General features: G+C 38.1%; 1 long non-coding RNA gene across 1 annotated transcript in view; it reads left to right on the forward strand.

Moving 5' to 3' along the window:
• Positions 1–15,546: 15,546 nt before the first annotated feature.
• LOC132346170 (uncharacterized) overlaps positions 15,547–23,612 on the forward strand; it is a 47,871-nt gene continuing 39,805 nt past the window's right edge. The window contains exons 1-2 of the long non-coding RNA XR_009495929.1: positions 15,547–15,875; positions 16,129–16,267. This is a non-coding gene — a long non-coding RNA (uncharacterized lncRNA). The remainder of the gene's footprint in view (positions 15,876–16,128; positions 16,268–23,612) is intronic.

A 23,612-nucleotide genomic window follows, 5' to 3' on the forward strand; every position in this document is an offset into this window, starting at 1 on the left:
CTTTAGTCAGACATTGGCCAAATAAATAAATAAATAACAGATGTGGCCTACTCTTAAAAAAAAAGTACTAACCACCAGAATTTGGGGGAAAACAGTTAATAGAAAGTAACATCAAAATGATGTAATATTAGAATAATTCAATAAATGGCACTTGGAAATAGTAATTACCCCATGTCACTAAAATCTTATTCATTAATGTACCTGTCACTTCTTCCAAGGATGAATTAGCAAGATGTTTATATGATTCAACTTTCTAACGGCTTTCTTCTACCTTTCTACTTCTGTAGTTTTCCGTAAAGATTCAGTTACAAATATAATCTTTCAAGATATAGGTAAGTATATCATCTCTCTGGCATTCACAGCTGTTTGCTTGACTCCCTGAGTTACTCTGAAATTCACTGACTTTAGAAGGAAATGGTTAAGATATGACCTTCATGCTCAGTGAAGCCTGGCCTCCAATATTGTCCCCACCATTTACTATTAGTTATGTGGTTTTGGAAAGTTTCCTGACCTGTATAAAACGGGCATAATGGTGTTCACTTCTCTGGCTTGTTTTGAAGATTTAAGAGGTAACGTATCTATAAGGCCTGGCTCATGACTGGCACATAGAAAACGCTCAGCAAGTGGCAGACACACTCGTATCAGCGAGTGGCAGATACGGCTTACACACTTGGTGCTGACAACTGGGAAAGGAATAAAACTTCTCTGTCTTGTTAGTCCTTCACCCTTCCTCTGCTCCATTCCCTCTGCTCCATCTTTCTCTCCTCTACAACATTTTTTTTTTTTCTGGCAAAAAGAGTCACTTCCAGTCTCTGTCCTCTTTGCCACTCTCCTTTCTCCATCAATCTGAAGCCCCTACCACCTCTCTCCTCCCAGCTGTCAAATTGCCCCTCCTTACCCCATTGAACACCCTCTGTCATATTGCCAATTCTTTTCCCACTGACATGAGGCATGACTAAAACTGTCAGTCATCTCTTTCAGGCTCACTTATATTCACTTTATAAATGTATTAGACAACCCTGCTTTATGAAACAGAATACATTGAATAGAAGCTTTTCTTGATGACTCAGGGTCATGTCCATGAACACCAATGATTATTCTGTCCTATACAGTTATAGGAACCATCGAAGTATATTGGTTGCTTGTCTTTATGCTAAATGGATTTCTTTTAAAATTAATTGTCAAGAAAAATCCAGCCTTTCCAGACAAAGGTAGATATGTCTTGTCATCTGACAATGAAACATATCTATGTTGTCCATGTTTTATGCAAACATAGTTTCTCTCTTTTACTTTGTACTTCAGTGGGGTTTTTTTGTTTGGTTGGTTTTTTGTTTCTTGTTACTGAAAAGAGTAGGAAAAAAGCTTACAGTCCAGTGTTGCTAGCCAGTGTATTTGTATTCAGAAAATAACTTTACCTGAATGTAATGCTCTCCAGTCTTCCATCCAACTACAAAATTGCAATTCTAACACCTAATTGACTTGTTGTTCAATAATTCTATTTGATATGTGATTTTATTACCAGTTCCTTCAAACCTATTTTGGAATTTCATGGGACAAATATATGTATATATTATAGAAATTGTATTAGTTTCCTAAGGCTGCTGTAACCAATTGTAACACATGGGATGGCTAAAACCAGAAATTTATTCTCTCAAACCACGGAAGCTAGAAATTTGAAATCAGGATGTTGGCAGGGCCATGCACTCCCTGAAGTTTTATGAGGATCCTCCCTTGTCTCTTCCCAGTTTCCGGTAATCACCAGCAGTCCTTAGCATTCCCTGGCTGGGAGGCACATTGCTCCTGTTTTCATCTGCATCATCACTTGGTGTTCTCCCTGTGTGTCTCTGTTTCCTTATAAAGACATGAGTCATTCAATTAGGGCCTTTTCTAATCAAATATGACTGCCTCTCAAGTAATTATATCTGCAAAGACTCCTACTTCCAAATGAAGTCACATTTAAGGTTCTGGGTAACTGTGAATATTAGGGGGACACTGACCCAGTTGTTGTTCTTCAGTCCCTAAATCATGTCTGGCTCTTTGTAACCCCATGGACTGAAGCATGCCAGGCCTCCCTGTCCCTCACCATCTTCTGAAGTTTGCCCAAACTCATGTCCATTGAATCAGTGATGCCATTCAACCATCTCCACAAACACCACATTTCTTTGATTTTCTATTTGATCGTATTTCAGTCAACATCACCTGCTATTATCTCTTTGAGGTAATTTTTCAGGCTATACTCCCTTATGTGACCTAATTTTGAGTCTTTGGAAAAATTATGTTAGGGCAAAACATAGTTATAAAAATGGGAACATTTTTAAACTGATACAACTTTGGCAGAGGAGGAGAAAATATGAACAGAATTTATACCTATTTTCCTAGGTTATAATCATCTAAGTGTATAAGAAATGCAGAAATTTTTAATAAATCATTTAGCCAGATAATGACAGAGAAATATTAAATGCTAGCCTGCAAGCCTTTAGTATTATCTTTGTCAAAGTCATCATCACTACCTACAACTAGATTACTGAACGGGCCACTCTGTGTGTATTATGCACTAAAGTTATATTACTTGCCTAAAAATCAAATGCCAGATTCTTACCCAGATAAAACTTATAATGTACCAGAGGAGATGATAAGTCCACTCGAGTGGTGTTAACAGAAATGCTAGCACATACAAACGTAAATGTGTGAGCCTTTGCTGAAGGTAGGAAACATCCTTATCCAGTGACATCTCAGCTAATTAGTAGTGCTGTTGTTGACGACACGTTCTAAGCCTGACAACTTATTTACTTAAGAGTGGTCAGTTTTACTTTTATGTTATGAATGAAATCAAGGTTACCACATAATCAGCACATGGACTACCTAAATTGGCTTTGACTGTTAACTTCTTCTGGTTAGCTGGCAAGCATTTCACAAGAAAAAGAATGACACAGCAATGTATCTGAACAGTCTCATCATGGCAGCCAACAAAACAACTGAAAGAATGTGTCTTGTTAAAAATGAACCGGGAAGATAATTTTTATCTGCTAGGAGGAAAAAGCGTTATTTGCAATATTAGCAAGATACAACTCAATGACTTTATTAATAGAAAAATCCCAGTATGTAGTAAAGAAAGATCCTTTGTCTTGGTTGCTGTTGTTCTTTCACTCAGTCATATCCGACTCTTTGGGACCCCATGGACTGCAGCATGCCAGACTTCCTTGTCCTTCATCTTCTCCTACAGTTGGCTCAACCTCGTGTCTTGGTAACATTGTTAAAAGTCAAGGAAACCATTCCCTGGCCAATGAGAGCAAATATAAACAAAGCGTTTGCTAGTGTTTTAGGAACATTGTACTTTGGGGACAAGGTAAACTGCCAACAATAGTTTCTGTCACGTGCATGTGACGGTCTTTCTCAAGATTGTTTCTCAGGGCAGCATATTACTTCAGGTTGATGCTTCTTTTCATGATCTGTGCCATCCTGGGACCAGTGTAATCATGAGTGCAGCATAGTGGGTACACTCAGAACCACACCTCTGCTACCTCTGCCCATCCCTGTGTGACCATTTTGTGCTTATGCACAACCTTAACTTTTGTTGATTGCATTAAATGGGTGTCAGAAGCAGAAAACTCCTGCCTCTGTTCAATACAATAGAGCCACCATCGTTTATTTCCAGTTGTCATTGGTAGGAAAACATAAGAGCATACATAAAGGACAGGAAAACAAAAAGGGAGCTAACTGACAAAAATCTAGTTCTAGCAGCAATAATGACACAAAATCATTTTCTTACAGAATTTTGTTTGGAAAGTGTACCTGCGGAACCAGAAGGATTAGGCAAACCTTGCCAGTCACTGCAGGGGGCAGCTAAAGGCAGGCTCATTGAAGTTTCAGTTCAAAAATGATAAGGCTTAATAAATCTCTGTGGGTAGATTTATCTCATAATTGCAGATCATATTTAGAGGACTGGACTAATTAGACTTGATTTGTATATGCTTTAGGCTTAATTGAAAGTCATTTTCCTCTGTTACTTCAGGATTATTCTTTGTTAGAGTGGAAAGAGGTAACTTTGGTATAAGCTTTTTAAATTCTAAAACATGACTGTGTTTGTCTTCTTTACATTTGAATTGCATGCTGCTTGGCTGTTATGAAATATAGTCACTGTGCTAAACAAAGAAAAGATGCTGATTTCTTTGGTCTGTGATGTGTGATATTTAGAGATAAATCTTAAAGAGAATTCAAGAACATATTTATGCCAAAGCAGAGTTACATGTTAATAATGGAAACAAAAGGATAAGAATAAAATCATGTCTTCTATGTACCACCTTTTGTTTAACAGAGCCCCTCTTGATGGCTGATTAATTGTTTAAAAAATTTCTAAGCCTAAAATGCTACACCTCATTGCAATAAAAATTATAATCCTTTGACGTATTTAAATTAGCATGGGTACAAATATGACTGTTATATGTTCGTTCCATTATTAGGCCATTATTATTCAAATTTCACATTAATATTCATCCATTCTAGAATTCTGTCTACAGATTTCCATAATGTTCCTCTTGGTCCTCATTAGGGTACCTTGGTACATACACTGTTTATTGCTCATGTGTCTATATTTTAGTGTCTTTCAAATTGTGAGTGAAATCCACAGTCATTTAAATACACTGCTGCAGTAATCTTTGTGTAATATAGCAAACTTCTTTGTGATTCAGGTTGTTTTTAAAATTATAGAGGGGGTTCCAAGAACAGGAGAAGAGTTTTGATGTTTTCTTTGTGTCAGTCTTTTCCTGGAATTATTTTCCTGTTTTCCTTTCCTAGGTTAAACTTATGAATTAAATATGTAGTTATAGGAAATAAGATGTCCCATATCATATGTCATCAGGGAAATGTAAATTAAAAAACAAAGAGATACCACTGCAAACCTACCAGACTGGCCTGATTCCAGAACCCTAACACCACCAAATGCTGGTTAGGATGTGGAGCAACAGGAACTCTGATTCATTGCTGGTGTGAATGCCAAATATTCCAGCAATTTAGAAGACTTATTAGCAGTTTTTTATAAAACTAAAAACCCCCTTACCTTATTATCCAGCAATCAGGCTCCTTGGTGTTTACTTAAAGGAGTTCAGTTTCTTCGATTTATGTCTACATAAAAGCTTCCACACAGATATTTATAGAAGCTTTATTCATAATTGCCCAAACTTGGAAGCAACCAAGATATCCTTCAATAGGTGAATAGATACATAAACTGTGATATACCTAGTCAATAAAACACTATTCAGCACTAAAGAGAAATAAGCTATTAAACCATTAAAAGATATGGAACAACCTTAAATCTATGTCACTAAGTGAAAGAAGTAAAACTGAAAATGGCTATGAACATGTTCTATGACTCCAATGATAAACTTGGAAAAGGCAAAACTAAAATAATGGGAAAAGGTCAGTAGTTGTTGCCAAGGAATAGAACAAGAGGGAGCTATGAATAGGCAGAGCATAGAGAATTGGCAGGGCAGTGAAACTTCTTGGTATGACATTACATTGATAGACACATGTCACTAAACATTTGTCCCAGTCCATAGACTGCAAATACCAAGGGTTAACCCAAATATAAACTGTGGACTTTGGGTGGTGATACTGCATTTATGTAGATTCATGGATAGTAACAAATATACCACTGTGGTGAATGGTGTTGTTAATAGGGGAAGTTGTGCATTTTTTTAAATTAATTTCTTATTGAAGGATAATTGCTTTACAGAATTTTGTTTTCTGTCAAACCTCAACAATGAATCAGCCATAGGTATACATATATCCCCTCCCTTTTGAACTTCCCTCCCATCTCCCTCTCCATCCCACCCCTCTGGGTTGATACAGAGCCCCTGTTTGAGTTTCCTTAGCCATACAGCAAATTCCCATTGGCTATCTATTTTACATATGGTAATGTAAGTTTTCATGTTACTCTTTCCATACATCTCACCCTACCTCCCCTCTGCCCATGTCCATAAGTCTATTCTCTATGTCTGTTTCTCCATTGCTGCCCTGTAAGTAAATACAATATTTATCTTTATCTTTCTGACTTACTTCACTCTGTATAATAGGCTCTGGGTCATCCACCTCACTATAACTGACTCAAGGTGTTCCTTTTCATGGTCAAGTAATACTCCATTATGTATATCGACCACAACTTCTTTATCCATTCATCTGTTGATGGACACCTAGGTTGCTTCCATGTTCTAGCTGTTGTGAATAGTGCTGCAATAAACAATGGGATACGTGTGTCTTTTTCAATTTTGGTTTCCTCAGGGTATATGCCTAGGAGTGGGATTGCTGGATCATATGGTGGTTTTATTCCGGTTTTTAAAGGAATCTCCATACCATCTTCCATAGTGGCTGTATCAATTTACATTCCCATCAACAGTGCAAGAGCATTCACTTTTCTCCACACCCTCTCCAGCATTTATTGTTTGTAGACTTTTTGATGATGGCCATTCTGACTCGTGTGAGGTGATATCTCATTGTAGTTTTGATTTGCATTTCTCTAATAATGAGTGATGTTCAGCATCTTTTCATGTGTTTGTTAGCCATCTGTATGTCTTCTTTGGAGAAATGTCTGTTCAGGTCTTTTTCTCACTTTTTGATTGGGTATTGGGTTGTGTGTTTTTCTGGTATTGAGTTATATGAGCTGCTCGTATATTCTGGAAATTAATCCTTTGTCAGTTGTTTCACTTGCTACTACTTTCTCCCATTCTGAGGGTTGTCTTTTTACCTTGCTTACAGTTTCCTTTGCTGTGCAAAAGCTTTTAAGTTTAATCAGGTCCCACTTGTTTACTTTTGTTTTTATTTCTGTTACTCTAGGAGGTGGGTCATAGGAGATCTTGCTCTGATTTATGTCATCTAGTGTTCTGCCTATGTTTTCCTCTAAGAGTTTTATGGGTTCTGGTCTTACATTTATGTCTTTAATCCATTTTGAATTTATCTTTGTATATGGTGTTAGGAAGTGTTCTAATTTCATTTGTTTACATGTAGCTGTCCAGTTTTCCCAGCACCATTTTTTGAAGAGACGTGTCTTTTCCCCATTGTATATTCTTTCCTCCTTTGTAAAAAATAAGGTACCCATAGGTGGATGGGTTTATTTCTGGGCTTTCTATCTTGTTCCATTGATCTGTATTTCTGTTTTTTTGCCAGTACCATACTGTCTTGATGACTATAGTATAATCTGAAGTCAGGAAAGTTGATTCTCCAGCTCTATTCTTCTTTCTCAAGACTGCTTTGGCTATTCAGGGTCTTTTGTGTTTCCATACAAACTGTGAATTTTTTTGTTCTAGTTCTGTGAAAAATGTCATTGGTAATTTTACAGGTATCACATTGAATCTGTAGACTGCATTTGGTAGTATAGTCATTTTCACAATATTGATTCTTCCTTCCCAGGAACATGGAATATCTCTCCATCTGGTTATGTTGTCTTTGATTTTGTTCATTAGTGTCTTATAATTTTCTGTGTACAGTTGTTTTGTCTCCTTAGGTAAGTTTATTCCTAGATATTTAATTCTTTCTGTTGCAATGGTGAATGGGATTGACTCCTTAATGTCTCTAATTTTTCACTGTTAGTATATAGAAATGCAAGTGATTTCTGTGTATTGATTTTGTATTCTGCAACTTTGCTAAATCCACTGATTAGCTCTAGTAATTTTCTGATACTATCTTTAGAGTTTTCTATGTGCAGTATCCTGTCATCTTCAAAGAGTAGAGATTTACTTCTTCTTTTCTGATCTAGATTCCTTTTATTTGTTTTTCTTCTCTGATTGCTGTAGCTAGGACTTCCAGAACTATGTTGAATAATAGTGGTGAAAGTGGACACTCTTGTCTTGTTCCTGATCTTAGGGGGAATGCTTTCAGTTTTTCACCATTGAGGATAATGTTTGCTGTAGGCTTATCATATATGGCATTTACTATGTTGAGCTAGGTTCCTTCCATGCCCATTTTTTGAAGAGTTTTAATCATAAATTGGTGCTGAATTTTGTCAAAGGCTTTTTCTGCATCTATTGAAATGATCATATGATTTTTATCTTTCAATTGGTTAATATGGTGTATCATACTGATTGATTTCCTGGAATAAACCCAACTGGATCATGGTGTGGAGAAGGCAATGGCATCCCACTCCAGCACTCTTGCCTGGGAAATCCCATGGATGGAGGAGCCTGGTAGACTGCAGTCCATGGGGTCGCAAAGAGTCGGACACGACTGAGCGACTTCACTTTCGCTTTTTCACTTTCATGCATTGGAGAGGGAAATGGCAACCCACTCCAGTGTTCTTGCCTGGAGAATCCCAGGGGCAGGAGAGCCTGGTGGGCTGACATCTATGGGGTCACACAGAGTCGGACACGACTGAAGTGACTTAGCAGCAGCAGGATCATGGTGTATGAGCTTTTTGATGTGTTGATGGATTCTGTTCACTAAAATTTTGTTAAGGATTTTTGCATCTATGTTCATCAGTGATATTGGTGTGTAGTTTTCGTTTTTTGTGTTGTCTTTGTCTGGTTTTGGCCTCGTAGGATGAGTTTGGAAGTCTCCCTTCCTCTGAGAGTTTTTGAAAGACTTTTAGAAGGATAGACATTAGCTCTTCTCTGAATATTTGATAGAATTCTCCTGTAAAGCCATCTGGTCCTGGGCTTTTGTGTTTTTTTGGGAGATTTTTTTATCACAGCTTCAATTTCAGTGGTTATAATTGGGTTGTTCATAATTTCTGTTTTTTACTGGTTCAGTCTTAGAAGATTGAACTTTTCTAAGAATCTGTCCATTTCTTCCAGGTTATCCATTTTATTGCCATATACTTGTTCATAATAGTCTCCTATAATCCTTTGTATTTCTGCATTGTCTATTATAACTTCTCCTTTTTCATTTCTAATTTTGTTGATTTGCTTCTTCTCTCTTTTTTTCTTGATGAGACTAGCCAAAGGTTTCTCAATTTTATTTGTCTTTCTTAACCAGCTTTTAGCTTTATTAATCATTAATCTTTACTATTCTTTCTTTCATTTCTTTTTTATTTATTTCTGCTAAGGTCTTTATGATTTCTTTTTTTCTACTAATTATGTTGTTGTTGTTCTTTTTCCAGTTATTTTAGGTGTAAATTTAGATTGTCTGTTTGATGTTTTTCTTGTTTCTGGAGGTAGGATTGTATTGCTATAAACTTCCCCCTTAGAACTGCTTTTGCTGTATCCCATAGGTTTTGAGTTATTGTGTTTTCATTGTCATTTGTTTCTAGAAATTTTTTGATTTCCCTTTTGATTTCTTCAGTAACCTGTTGGGTATTTAGAAATGTATTGTTTAATCTCCATGTATTTGTGTTTCTTACAGTTTTTTTTTTCTTGTAATTGATATCTAGTCAAGTTAGGTCTATGAATCAATGCAAATTGGAAGTGGTCAAGCAGGAGATGACAAGAGTGAACATCGACATTCTAGGAATCAGTGAACTAAGATGGACTGGAATGGGTGAATTTAACTCATATGACCATATATCTACTACTGTGGGCAGGAATCCCTTAGAAGAAATGGAGTAGCCATCATGGTCAGCAAAAGAGTCCGAAATGCAGTACTTGGATGCAATCTCGAAAGCGACAGAATGATCTCTGTTCGTTTCCAAGGCAAACCATTCAATATCACGGTAATCCAAGTCTATGCCCCGACCAGTAATGCTGAAGGAGCTGAAGTTGAACAGTTCTATGAAGACCTACAAGACCTTCTAGAACTAACACCCAAAAAAGATGGCCTTTTCATTCTAGGGGACTGGAATACAAAAGTTGGAAGTCAGGAAACACCTGGAGTAACAGACAGGTTTGGCCTTGGAGTACAGAATGAAGCAGAGCAAAGGCTAATAGAGTTTTGCCAAGAGAATGCACTGGTCATAGCAAACACCCTCTTCCAACAACACAAGAGAAGACTCTACACATGGACATCACCAGATGGTTGACACCGAAAACAAATTGATTATATTCTTTGTAGCCAAAGATGGAGAAGCTCTATATAGTCAGCAAAAACAAGACTGGAAGCTGACTGTGGCTCAGATCATGAACTCCTTATTGCCAAATTCAGACTGAAATTGAAGAAAGTGGAGAAAACCACTAGACTATTCAGATATGACCTAAATCAAATCCCTTATGACTATACAGTGAAAGTGAGAAATAGATTTAAGGGACTAGATCTGATAGAGTTCCTGATGAACTATGGACAGAGGTTCATGACATTGTACAGGAGACAGGGATCAAGAACATCCCCAAGAAAAATAAATGCAAAAAAGCAAAATGGCTGTCTGAGGAGGCCTTACAAATAGCTGTGAAAAGAAGGGAAGAGAAAAGCAAAGGAGAAGAGGAAAGATATACCCATTTGAATGCAGAGTTCCAAAAAATAGCAAGGAGAGATAAGAAAGCCTCCTCAGAGATCAATGCAAAGAAATAGAGGAAAACAATAGAATGGGAAAGACTAGAGATCTCTTCAAGAAAATTAGAGATATCAAGGGAACATTTCATGCCAAGATGGGCTTGATAAAGGACAGAAATGGTATGGACCTAACAGAAGCAGAAGATATTAAGAAGAGGTGGCAAGAATACACAGAACTGTACAAAAAAGATCTTCAGGACCCAGATAATCACAAAGGTGTGATCACTGACCTACAGCCAGACATCCTGGAATGTGAAGTCAAGTGGGCCTTAGGAAGCATCACTACGAACAAAGCTAGTGGATGTGATGGAAATCCAGTTGAGCTATTTCAAATCCTGAAAGATGATGCTGTAAAAGTGCTGCACTCAATATGCCAGCAAATTCGGAAAACTCAGCAGTGGCCACAGGACTGGAAAAGGTCAGTTTTCATTCCAATCTCAAAGGCAATACCAAACAATGCTTAAACTGCCACACAATTGCACACATCTCACACACTAGTAACGTGATGCTTAAAATTCTCCAAGCCAGGCTTCAGCAATACATGAACTGTGAATTTCCAGATGTTCAAGCTGGTTTTAGAAAAGGCAGAGGAACCAGAGATCAAATTGCCAACATCTGCTGGATCATCAGAAAAGCAAGAGAGTTCCAGAAAAACATCTATTTCTGCTTTATTGGCTATGCCAAAGCCTTTGACTGTGTGGCTCACAATAAACTGTGGAAAATTCTGAAAGAGATAGGAATACCAGACCACTTGACCTGCCTCTTGAGAAACCTATATGCAGGTCAGGAAGCAACAGTTAGAACTGGACATGGAACAACAGACTGGTTCCAAATAGGAAAAGGAGTACGTCAAGGATGTATATGGTCACCCTGCTTATTTAACTTATATGCAGAGTACATCATGAGAAACGTTGGGCTAGAAGAAGCACAAGCTGGAATCAAGATTGCCGGGAGAAATATCAATAACCTCAGATATGTAGATGACACCACCCTTATGGCAGAAAGTGAAGAACTTAAGAACCTCTTGATGAAAGTGAAATAGGGGAGTGAAAACATTGGCTTAAAGCTCAACATTCAGAAAACTAAGATCATGGCATCTGGTCCCATCACTTCATGGGAAATAGATGGGGAAATAGTGGAAACAGTGTCAGATTTTATTTTTTGGGGCTCTGAAATCACTGCAGATGGTGATTGCAGCCATGAAATTAAAAGATGCTTACTCCTTGGAAGGAAAGTTATGACCAATCTAGACAGCATATTAAAACACTGAGACATTACTTTGCCAACATAGGTCCATCTAGTCAAGGCTATAATTTTTCCAGTGCTCATGTATGGATATGAGAGTTGGACTGTGAAGAAAGCTGAGCACCAAAGAATTGATGGTTTTTAACTGTGATGTTGGAGAAGACTCTTGAGAGTCCCTTGGACTGTAGGAAGATCCAACCAGTCCATCCTAAAGGAGATCAGTCCTGGGTGTTCATTGGAAGGAATGATGTTGAAGCTGAAACTCCAGTTCTTTGGCCACCTGATGTGAAGTGGTGACTCATTGAAAGACCCTTATGCTGGGAAAGATTGAGGGCAGTAGGGGAGGGGGACGACAGAGGATGAGATGGTAGGATGGCTTCACCGACTCAATGGACATGGGTTTGGGTGGACTCTGGGAGTTGGTGATGGTCAGGAAGGCCTGGTGTGCTGCGGTTCATGGGGTTCCAAAGAGTTGGACATGACTGAGCAACTGAACTGAACTGAACTCATAGCATTGTGATTGGAGAAGATGCTTTATTTGATTTCAATTTTTTTTAATTTACTGAGGTTTGATTTGGGACCCAAAATGTAGTCTTTCCTGGAGAATGTTCCATGGGCACTTGCGAAGAAGGTGTATTCTTCTTCCTTTGGATGGAATGTCCTGAAGATATCAATGAGATCCATCTCATCTAATGTATCATTTAAGACTTGCGTCTCCTTATTAATTTCCTGTTTTGATGATCTTTCCATTGGTGTGAGTGGGGTGTTAATGTCTCCTACTGTTATTGTGTTACTGTCAGTTTCTCTTTTTATGTTTGTTAGTGTTTGTCTTATGTATCGAGGTGTTCATATGTTGGGTGCATACATATTTACAATTGTTATGTCTTCCTCTTGGATTGATGCCTTGATCCTTATGTAGTGTCTTTCCTTATCTCTTGTAATCTTGATTTTAAGGTCTATTTTGTCTGATATGAGATAGCTACTCCAGCTTTCTTTTGCTTCCCATTTGCATGGAATATATTTTTCCATCCTCTCACACTCAGTCTATATGTGTCTTTAGGTCTGAATTGGGTTTCTTGTAGACAGGATATATATGGGTCTTTGTTTTTATATCCATTCAGCTAGTCTGTGACTTTTGGTTGGAGCATTTAATGCATTTACATTTAAAGTAATTATTGATATATGTGTTCCCATTGCCATTTTCTTAATCGGCGTTGATTTTGTAGATCTTTTTCCTTCACTTGTATTTCTTGACTATATAAGTCCCTTTAACATTTGTTGTAAATCTGGTTTGGCGGTACTGAATTCTCTTAACTTTTGCTTGTCTGAAAAGCTCTTTATTTCTCTATCAATTTTGAATGAGATCCTTGCCAGGTACAGTAATCTTGGTTGTAGATTTTTCCATTTCAGTACTTTAAATATATCCTGCCATTCCCTTCTGGCCTGCAGAGTTTCTACTGAAAGACTAGCTGTTACTTGTTGCTTTTCCCTTGTTGCTTTTAATATTCTTTCTTTGTGTTTAGTCTTTGTTAGATTGATTAGTATGTGTCTTGGCATGTTTCTCCTTGGGTTTATCTTTGGACTTGATTGACTATTTCCTTTTCCATGTTGGGTAAATTTTCAACTATAGTCACCTCAAAAATTTTCTCATACCCTTTCTTTTTCTCTTCTTCTTTTGGGACCCCTATCATTATTCTGAATTCTTTTTCAGGTAGTTTGCCTATTTCCTCTTCATTTATTTGGACTTCTGTGTTTCTAATGTGTTCCTTCAATTGTGTAGTATTTCTCTGCCTTTTCATTATTTTTTTTTTTAACTTATTCTGTTTGAGGTCTTCTTTTCCCAGGCTTCAAGGTTGAATTCTTTCTTCCTTTTGGTTTCTGCCCTCCTAAGGTTTTTGTTTATTTGTTTGTTTGTTTTTCCTCTGATGGGCAAGGCTGAGTGAGGTGGTACTCCTGTCTGATGATTGGGTTTGTATTTTTGTTTCTTTGTTGTTTAGATGAGGTGTCCTGCACAGGGTGCTACTGGTGGTTGGGTCATGCCAGGTCTTGTATTCAGGTGGTTTCCTTTGTGTGAGTTCTCACTATTTGATACTCCCTAGGATTCGTTCTCTGGTAGTGTAGGGTCTTGGAGTCAGTGCTCCTATTTCAAAGGCTCAGGGCTTGATCTCTGGTCAGGAACGAAGCCTCCACAAGTGGTTTGTTATGGCATTAAGTGAGATTAAAATAAATACCCAAAAACGAGAAACCAAAGATGAACCCCAGACAAATGGCAGTTACAAAGACAGGAAAATAATAATTAAAATAATGGAATCTACACATACACATCCATAAGCAAAGTCAAAACAGTACAACTAAAATACAGTTGATTGATGTGGTAATCAAAGGAAATCAAAAATTATATTTATCAGTTAAGGACAAAACTAAGTAAAGCACAAACTGGAAAATAAAACTAAAGCAAAGTGCCAATTGGGGAATAAAGCAATGAAAATTAAACTAACAAATATGTTGAGAGGAAAGGAAAGAAAGAAAGAATACATATGCAAAGTTAAATAGAGATAGAAAAAAAGATTTATATACATTAAAGATTAACTGCAAGGGGAAAAGAACAGTAGGAAAAGCAAACAAAGGAATAAATGTAGAAAAAAATAATAATAGTTTTAAAAAAATTTTTTAAGGAAAAAAATAAGGAAAACTCCACAGAACTGCAAAAGCCCAACATAGAGGCAGAGGTTTATAACACAATAAAAAATATTACTGAGGGGGGAAAAAAAAGCTCAAAAGCTGAATTAGATTTCATAGTGCCAATGTAATTGACAAGTGCAACAGAGGGGGAAAAAATCCAAAAAAATCTACAGAACAACTCAAAACATAAGAATAATAAATGTTTTTCTTGAGTCACTGCTGTCAGAGTCCTTTCACTTGCTGAGAGTCACAGTCCACCTCACCTCCCTAGAATGCCCTCCAACACTGTGCTGATCTCTGGATGCTTTGTGGGAGGAACTCAGATTCTAATCTCTTCCTACTCCTGTGAGTTTTTGCCTCAAATGTCCACTGCTGTCAGAACTAGTGTGTTTTCTTGTGTGGGAGCTCTCAGTGTCCTTTTATATAGTCCATAGACACAGGGTCTGCCTAGTTGAGCATGTGGATTTAATCTGCAGCTTGTATAGCTGGTGGGAAGGTTTTGGGTCTTCTTTAGCCACACTGCCCCTGGGTTTCAATTGTGGTTTTATTTCTACCTCTGCATGTGGGTCATCCAACCTGAGTAAACCATCAGGTTTACTCCTGATGCTGCCCTGGAGGACTTGGGTTTGCCCTTGTGAAGGCCAGGTGTGGAGGTGGTGCAGCTGCTTGGGTCATAGGGGTTCTGGAAGAACCTGGTACTCAGGGGAGTTGGTGGCTCTGGCAGCAGGAAATACAGTGCTCTAGAAGGGTATGGCAATACACTCCAGTATTCTTGCCTGGAGAACCCCCCTGGCAGAGAAGCCTGGCAGGCCACAGTCTACAGAGTTGCAAAAAGTTGGACATGACCAAAGCGACCCTGTGCACATAGACACAAGATTTTTTTGCATGTGGCAGCTCTGCCCCAGTAAGTGTTGAGGGTGAAGGTGGAGTAGCTGCTTGGCTTGTGGGGACTCTGGCAGGGCAAGGTGTTCAGGAACATGGACTGCCTCTTCCACAGGAGTTATGGCCCTATCAGAGTTCTCTTTTGAGCCTCTTGTCTGAGTTGGCAATCAGAAGGCCTCTTTGGTCAGTCTTCAGAGCTCTGACCATTCAGGCACTTAGAGGGCTCCCTTGCTTGGAGTCCTTCTCTGTTGTTCCGTGTGTCAGGCACATGGAGGGGTCCCCCTGGCTGGGGTCCTACTCTGTAGATTGGGGCATCAGGCACTTAAAGGGGCAACCTGGGTGGGGTCCTACTCTGTAGTTTAGTGCATCAGGCATTTGATGGGCCAGCCTCTCTATTGTTTAGCTACCAATGCTGGCCTGTGGGGACAGAGAGGCCATGGTGATGGCTCCACCCTATGTGTGACTCAGCAGTATCGCCTTGCTTCCATGGCTGCCTGGCTTTCCTCCACTGACATTTCCTACCAGAATCTCCTCCTTCACATCTCCTTGGTCTCTCTCTCCACAGTCAACAGCAGCCTTTGCCCTGGGATTGCTCCACAATCTCTAAATTCTAGCTCCCAGATGCTGTGCCTTCCAGGGGACCTGTGTCCCTTTCTGGGGTATGTATGTCTGCAGCAAGGACTGTCTGATTCTCATCCCATGTAGGCTGCCACAGATCAGCTGTTTCACTCTCAGCCTTAAACGTTTCTCCTCTGACTCAGACAATTGCACCAAGGTGGGGCTCAGACCCCCGCTTCAGTTCCCCCACCTGCTGAGGGCAGGTCCGGTCCTACTAACACTCCTGTTTTTTCCCCTAGTTCCTTCAACCTACTGAGATTTGCATGGTTTTATATATTCTTTTCTGCTGGTCAGGTAATCCTGTCCTCTCTCAGCTGGTGTTCTGCATGCACTTCTGTGTCTGAAGGTGTATTCTTGATGTATCCACGGAGAGAGATGTACTCCACATCCACCTACTCCTCTGCCATCTTGTTCTCCTGAAAGTTGTGCGTATGTGAGTATATGGGAATTCTCTATATTTTCTGCTCAATTTTTCTATAAACCTAGAACTGGTCTAAAATAGCCTTTTTAAATTTTAAAAAAGAAAGGGAGTTTCTATTTAGTTAACCTTGATATCCATTAGGTCAAATCATAACTTTTTTTTAAGTCCCTTTGACTTTCAAATAAAGCAGTTTCTCTTGTAGAAACATCAATTACCAGTATTAACAGGGAACTTTAATTCCCTTCCCTCCCCTCTCCTAATTGTCTCAAGACTTTCTACAAGACTAACTTTGACTACTGCTCATAGATGCCAGCTACCTTGATGAAAGAAAACACTTAATGATTATATGTTGAAGAATAAGTTTAGGGCAGGTGGGAAGGTGGGGTGTGAGATCTATCAGTCTGGAACAGAAACTTAGAAAGAGAAAGGAGAGAAATTAGAGTATCAAAGGGGTTCTGAGAAATGTCTTAAAAAGGAAAACAATGGAAAGGACCCAGAATGGTAAATGAGTCCTTTTCATGATTGGGATTGGATTCAAAGGTGGGGTCAGGAAGAGATGACTCTTGCCTCACAAGGAAGGGATGAGCTAACAGGCTGAGATGCTCTGAAAACTGCAGGATGGCCTTGAGCATGGATGGAAGGAATTGTATATGATCCACATCCAATAATAACTTTGCGTTCATTGTTCAGGGAATGCACTGCAGTAGATACAATTACGGCTTGTCCTCCCAACAATTGATTTGTAAGTCAGATGTCTTTCAGTGAGTTGATATGATTGCTTATTGTGAGATTTTTGTTAGAAATCTGGCAGGAGCTGAAAGCAGTTTTTTATTAAATAGCAAAGAGAGGAAGTGCTGGGTTAAATGGCAGGAGCATTAGAGAGATGAGAAATTGGCAAAAGACCCATGGGATGCTTTCTAGCTTTTTCTAGGCAGGTTCCCCTTTTACATTAGAGAGCATGGCTAGTGTGCAGTGAACCAACCATATGGGTAGAAAGAAGACAGCTATTCATATAATAAATGATTGGGTATAAATGTTTTCAATAAGAAAATTTAATTTTAATTACATTAAGGCTAAAACTTTTAAAACTTTTTTGTTTTTGAGAATTTCTTCACATAGGATTTAAACTCAGAACTGCATCAAAGAGGTGACATAGTTAAAGATCAAAATAATCAAAGGAAAGAAAAGGTGAACAGCAAATGATGGGACATGTAGAAGGCTAAGATAGCCTGTGATGTTTACTTAAACTTAAATGTCATTCTCAAGGGCTTTGTTGATGGGTGAGCAAGAAAATAGATGTAGCTAATGCAGTTTGGCCCTAATATTCCAATTGATTATTCACTATTTTTTAATGTGTATTGTTCATAACTTTGTAACATAGGGAGAAAGCACTGTAAGCATAGGGGTAGTATTATGACCCTAGCATTCAAACTAAAGCTGATTTTTTCATAAATTGGATCGAAAGATAGATTGACATTTGAAAATTTTCTATATAGAGTTTTAAGCTCTTTTGAAAATATTGTCAATGTTAGGTTTTGAGCTGAAAGAAGTTATAATTGCTAGATGCATGTTGTCTGAAATGGACAATGTATGTTTTGCAATAAATTGAAGTATTAACCTTGAGAAAATCCTTCATTGTATTGAAAACTGAACAAGTTAGTCTGATACTTACATAATTTATAAGGCATGTGAATTCAGATATATGACCTTGTTTGGGGTCCTAAGAATCAGGGACAGAAACTTATTGTAAGTTTCCTGTGCTCTTAATGCCCTTATAAGTGTTTGTATGATAAGGTTTTATATAATTCATTATAAGTTAATTTATACATACATATGCATACACATATACACATGTAATTGTGTGTGTATATATGTATGTAATATACATAGAGAGGGACAGTGAGGAGGTGACAGAAAGTATGTGAGCACAGGAGCAAAAAGCTTATGAGAATCATTTTCAGAAGAAATCAAGCAAAACTGCTAAAATATCACATAATATAGGTCTTAGTGAATGAAGAATCACATCAAAATGTAATAATTGATAATTATTAAATGAATATTGTTTTATATTATTTATTTAAAATTCTTCTGTCAACCATTTAAAATGGTTAAATATGATTTTCAAGGTATTTCTGTCATTCATTTTTCTCATTCAATGATTCATTTAGTAAGTGTGTAATGTCCTAACTCTGATTGTTTTGAAAAAGTGCTGCAGATTTTGAGTAGACCAATCCAACTGGGGTCTTCTGCATTGCAGGCAGATTCTTTACCAACTGAGCTATAAGGAAAGCCAAAAAGGATAGTGTAGGGAGGTCAGACATTTTCTTAAGAAAGAAACTCTGACCTCTGAGTCATAAGACCTATTAATTTGGCAAAGTTGTGGGTTGGTAATGAAAAGAACATTGTGTTCACCATCCATATGTACAAGGCTTTGAGGCAAATGAGAACAGCAGAGAAAGTCAATACATTTGAACTATAGAAAGATGCTAACCTGCAAGGTGAGGATGTGGAGTGAGGACATAATCATGCAGGGACATCTAGACTTTACAACCAGTGTTAGTGTTTGTTTAAGAGAAATGTAATACTTTGAAGGGTTTCACAAAGAGGGATGAGTAGTAACATTTGTATTTTTCAAAGAATGCTTTTGCCCATAGAGATAATTGACTAGAGAAGAAAGTTAAAATATGTAGACATAGGATTAAAGTTGGTGAAATAAAGTACTTTTATTTATTGAAACATATAGAAAGAAAAATTGTGTGTGTGTGTGCATAAAGTGTCAAATGGCTTCCCTGGTGTCTCAAATGGGAGAGAATTTGCATGTAATACAGGAAACTTGGGTTCAATCCCAGGGTCAGGAAGATGCCCTGGAGAAGGGAAGAGCTGCCCGCACAATATTCTTGCTTGGAGAATTCCATGGGCAGAGGAGCCTGGCAGGCTACAGTCTATGGGGTCACAAAGAGTTGGACATGACTGAGCAACTAACACTTTCACTTTCAAATATCAAATACTTATGGTGTCAACACATTTTAAATAATATCTGTCAAATAATACTTTAAAAATAGCCCAAATTAGGACAGCATGTTAGATGGGGAACACATGTATACCTGTGGTGGATTCATTTTGATATTTGGCAAAACTAATACAATTATGTAAAGTTTAAAAATAAAATAAAATTTAAAAAAAATAAAAGCTAACACAAATAAAAACCTCAGGTTGACTGTATCTTGTATACTACTGCTACTGCTAAGTCACTTCAGTCGTGTCCGACTCTGTGCGACCCCATAGACGGCAGCCCACCAGGCTCCCCCGTCCCTGGGATTCTCCAGGCAAGAACACTGGAGTGGGTTGCCATTTCTTTCTCCAATGCAGGAAAGTGAGAAGTGAAAGTGAAGTCGCTCAGTCGTGTCCAACTCTTAGCGACCCCATGGACTGCAGCCTACCAGGCTCCTCCATCCATGGGATTTTTCAGGCAAGAGTGGGTTGCCATTGCCTTCTCCAATATCTTGTATAGAAAGTCCCATATCCATCTAAATGCTTTGATCTTTTTCTATTAATCAAGGAAAAATTGAGTTTTTTCCCCTACTTTCAGAGGTATGGGACTTTCAGAGATAGCTTGTATAGAAAGTGCCATATCTCTGAAAGTATAAAAAACTCTATTTTCCCTTGATTAATAGAGAAAGATCAAAGAATTTGGATGGATCAAAGGCAAAGTAAGGAGAGTCCCAGACACTGCTAGTCACAGGCCTCAGAGTAGAGTGTTGCATGAGATGGGAAAGTGGGAGGACAACTTTATCATCTATTAACCTCCTCCTCTCTAGATCACAGAGAAAGCCAGGAAATTCCAGAAAAACAGCTACCTCTGTTTCATTGACTATGCCAAAGCCTTTCACTATGTGGCTCATAATAAACTGTGGAAAGCTCTTAAAGAGATGAGAATACAGACCATCTTACCTGTCTTCTGAGAAATCTGTGTGCAGGTCAAGAAGCAACAGTTAGAACCCTGTATAGAACAAATTTTTGGCTCAAGATTGAGAAAGGAGTATGACAGGGCTGTCTGCTGTCATGCTGTTTGTTTAATCTATAAGCTGAGCACATCATGAGAAATTCCAGGCTGGATGAATTAGGAACTGGAATCAAGATAGGTGAAAAAAACATCAACAACCTCAAATATGCGGATGATACCAATCTAATGGCAGAAAGCGAAGAGGAATTAAACAGCCTCTTGATAAGGGTAAAGGAGGTGAGTGAAAGAGCTGGCTTAAAACTAAATATTAAAAACACTAAGATGATGGCATCCAGCCCCATAACTGCATGGCAAATAGAAGGGGAAAAGTTGGAAGCAGTGACAGATTTCCTCTTCTTGGGCTCTAAAATCACTGCGGATGGTGACTGCAGCCATGAAATCAGATGTTTGATTTTTGGCGGGACAACTATGACAAACCTAGACAGTGTGTTGAAAAGCAGAACCATTACTCTGCCGACCAAGGTCCATATAGTCAAGGCTATGGTCTTCCCAGTGATCACACATGGTTGTGAGAGCTGGACCATAAAGAAGGCAGAGTACCAACCAATTGATGCTTTTGAACTGTGGTGCTGGAGAAGACTCCTGAAAGTCCCTTGGACAACAAGGAGGTCAAACCAGTCAATATTAAGGGAGATCAACCCTGAAATACTCATTGGAAGGACTGATGGTGAAGCTGAAACTCTGGTATATTGGTCATCTGATGTGAAGAGTTGACTCATTGAAAAGCCTCTGAGGCTGGGAAAGATTAAGGGCAGAAGGAGAAGAGGATGTCAGAGGATGAAATGGTTGGATGGCATCACCGATGCAATGGATGTGAATTTGGGCAAACTCCAGGAGATGGTGAGGGACAGGGAGACCTGGCACACTGCAGTCCATGAGGTTGCAAGGAGTCAGACACAACTGGGTGACTGAACAGCAACAGTAACCTCCTCTTCCTGGTGAGAGAGCCTGTTGGAGGCAAAGTGTTTGAAAGATGAGAGGGGAAGGGACATGGGATTAGGAAATGAAAATCCAGAGAGTTTGAATAACTTCAAATTGCTACTTCCAAAATCAGAGCATAAAATTGCACCTAACCAAAAGAGCAGGCTTCCCTGATGGCTCAGCAGTAAAGAACCTGCCTGTAATGCAGGAAGGAGATGTGGGTTCAGTCCCTGGGTCGGAAAGGTCCCCTGGAGAAGGAAGTGGCAGCCCATTCCAGTGTTCTTGCCTGGGAAATCCTATGGACAGAAGAGCCTGGTGGATTACAGTTTATGGGGTTACAAAGAGGGGGACATGACTGAGCAACTAAACAACAACCACCACCAAATTAATACAGTGGATTTTGGGTGAGTGGTTCACTCAGGACTTGAAATTATATTAATGGATAGCCCCAGGAGAGTCTCCTGACTATCACTGTATTTCAGACTGTGCTGAATGCCACCAGTCACACTTCAGAGGGGAACAGATGCCCGACTTGTGCAGAGTGCTGTAAATAAAACTAAAACAAACACGATAAGCAAACAATCGCAGAAACTTATAAACACATGACAGTTACAACAACAACAAAAAATTGGAAAGAAAGGAAGATGAAAGTAACATCTAGCAAGTATTATCTTTATAATCAGAAGAGGTCTGGAATGTGGCAATTGTGAAAATGTGTATGTTTATACCTGTTTTGTGGGGATTCAAAGAAGAGCTTAAAGAAGCAATTCTGGGTCAGCAAAAAAGAATCAAAGGGAACTGACATACCTGAGGAAAAAATGAAAGAGAAAAACAAAAGCATTGTTGATTTAAAGAAAAGTTTAGAGATACAAGTAGAATGAATTTATCTTAAAGCATCTCAATAAACATAAATTAGAAAACTGAGAAAATTATAAAAAATGTAAATGGCACAAATAATATTAGCAGGAATAGTATTTCTGGAAGACATACAAAGGAAATCAGCAGATGTTTAATTTGTGTTATCAGGAAGAAAATATGGCATGTGGAAAAAAATAAGTGGATGATAAAATTGCCTTTCCTATCATAAAGGTGTTACATATCCCACAAAATCTGATTTTAAAAAAAAGGCAATACTGAAACATACATTGTGAGGTTTAGAACTTAAAGGTTAATGATGATGATAATAATAATAATAATAAAACACATGTACAGAAAGCCAAAGATTTTTTTTTTCATACTTTGTAGGATGCCAAGAGACAACATTGGACAGTTTAAGATGATCATGCTCAGTTTAGTTTTCTCTCAAGGCACGATACTGAAATTCATAAAACTCAAAAAAGATGTCTTCCCTTGAGTTATTATTGAAAGATACATTACTTGATAACAAAATAAAGCCAACCAATGGATGAGTGTGATGAAATTAAAGAGATCAGGAAGGATTATGGCATGACAGAAAAATAGGTTGAAATTTGGTTGAAATAATAGGTTTAAATAAATATTTGACTCACTGACCTTTGTTTTTTTTAATATAAATTTATTTATTTTAATTGGAGGTTAATTACTTTACAATATTGTATTGGTTTTGCCATACATCAACATGAATCTGCCACGGGTGTACACGTGTTCCCCATCCTTGGTCTTTGTTTTAATTTCTTTATACTTTTCTGTGTTTTATAGTGAGTTATACCATTTTTTCTCTAAAGCATGTATTTTAAAATATTAATATTGGGAAATTAGTTAAAAGGTAATTAGTTGTCATAGTTCAGCTAGATGAGTGCTCAGGCTAGGAACATAATAATGGGGATGGAGAGATATGAAAAGGAGGAGGTAAAAATCAACAGGCTCTGTTAATGAAATGGATATAGTATGTGAGGGAGAGGGAGATGACAAGCAAAATTTTTACCTCCCTGGCCTGTACTACTTGTTGGGTGGTTCTCTGTAACAGGAAATACCAGAAAAGACCTCAATGTGGAGGACTGGGTTGGATATTACTATTTCAGATATCATTTGAATCTACAATAGTGATTATAAATTTTCAGAGTGTGATGACTTCTTTTGATTGGCAAAATATTTGAGAATTCTTTCTCCTTCCTTGAATCCACATAACAGTATATGTATTATTATTATCATTATTTACATTGGTAATTACTTCTCCAGAGTGTACAGACTCGTGTCCTCTAGTAGTTTAGAACAGAAGTGAGTGATCTTTTTGTACAAGTCCAAATGGTAAATATTTTAGGCCTTATGGGCCACAAAGTCTCTGTTCCAATTACTCAGCTCTGTCACTGTAGCAAAAAAGCATCTGTAGACAATATAGAAATGCCTGAATCTGATGATGTTTACAATACAATTTTATTTTTGAATACTGGACCTTGAATTTTGTATAACTTTTACATCATGAAATATTATTCT

Source organism: Bos taurus, chromosome 9 (assembly GCF_002263795.3).
Source record: "Bos taurus isolate L1 Dominette 01449 registration number 42190680 breed Hereford chromosome 9, ARS-UCD2.0, whole genome shotgun sequence".
Classification (NCBI taxonomy): domain Eukaryota; kingdom Metazoa; phylum Chordata; class Mammalia; order Artiodactyla; family Bovidae; genus Bos; species Bos taurus.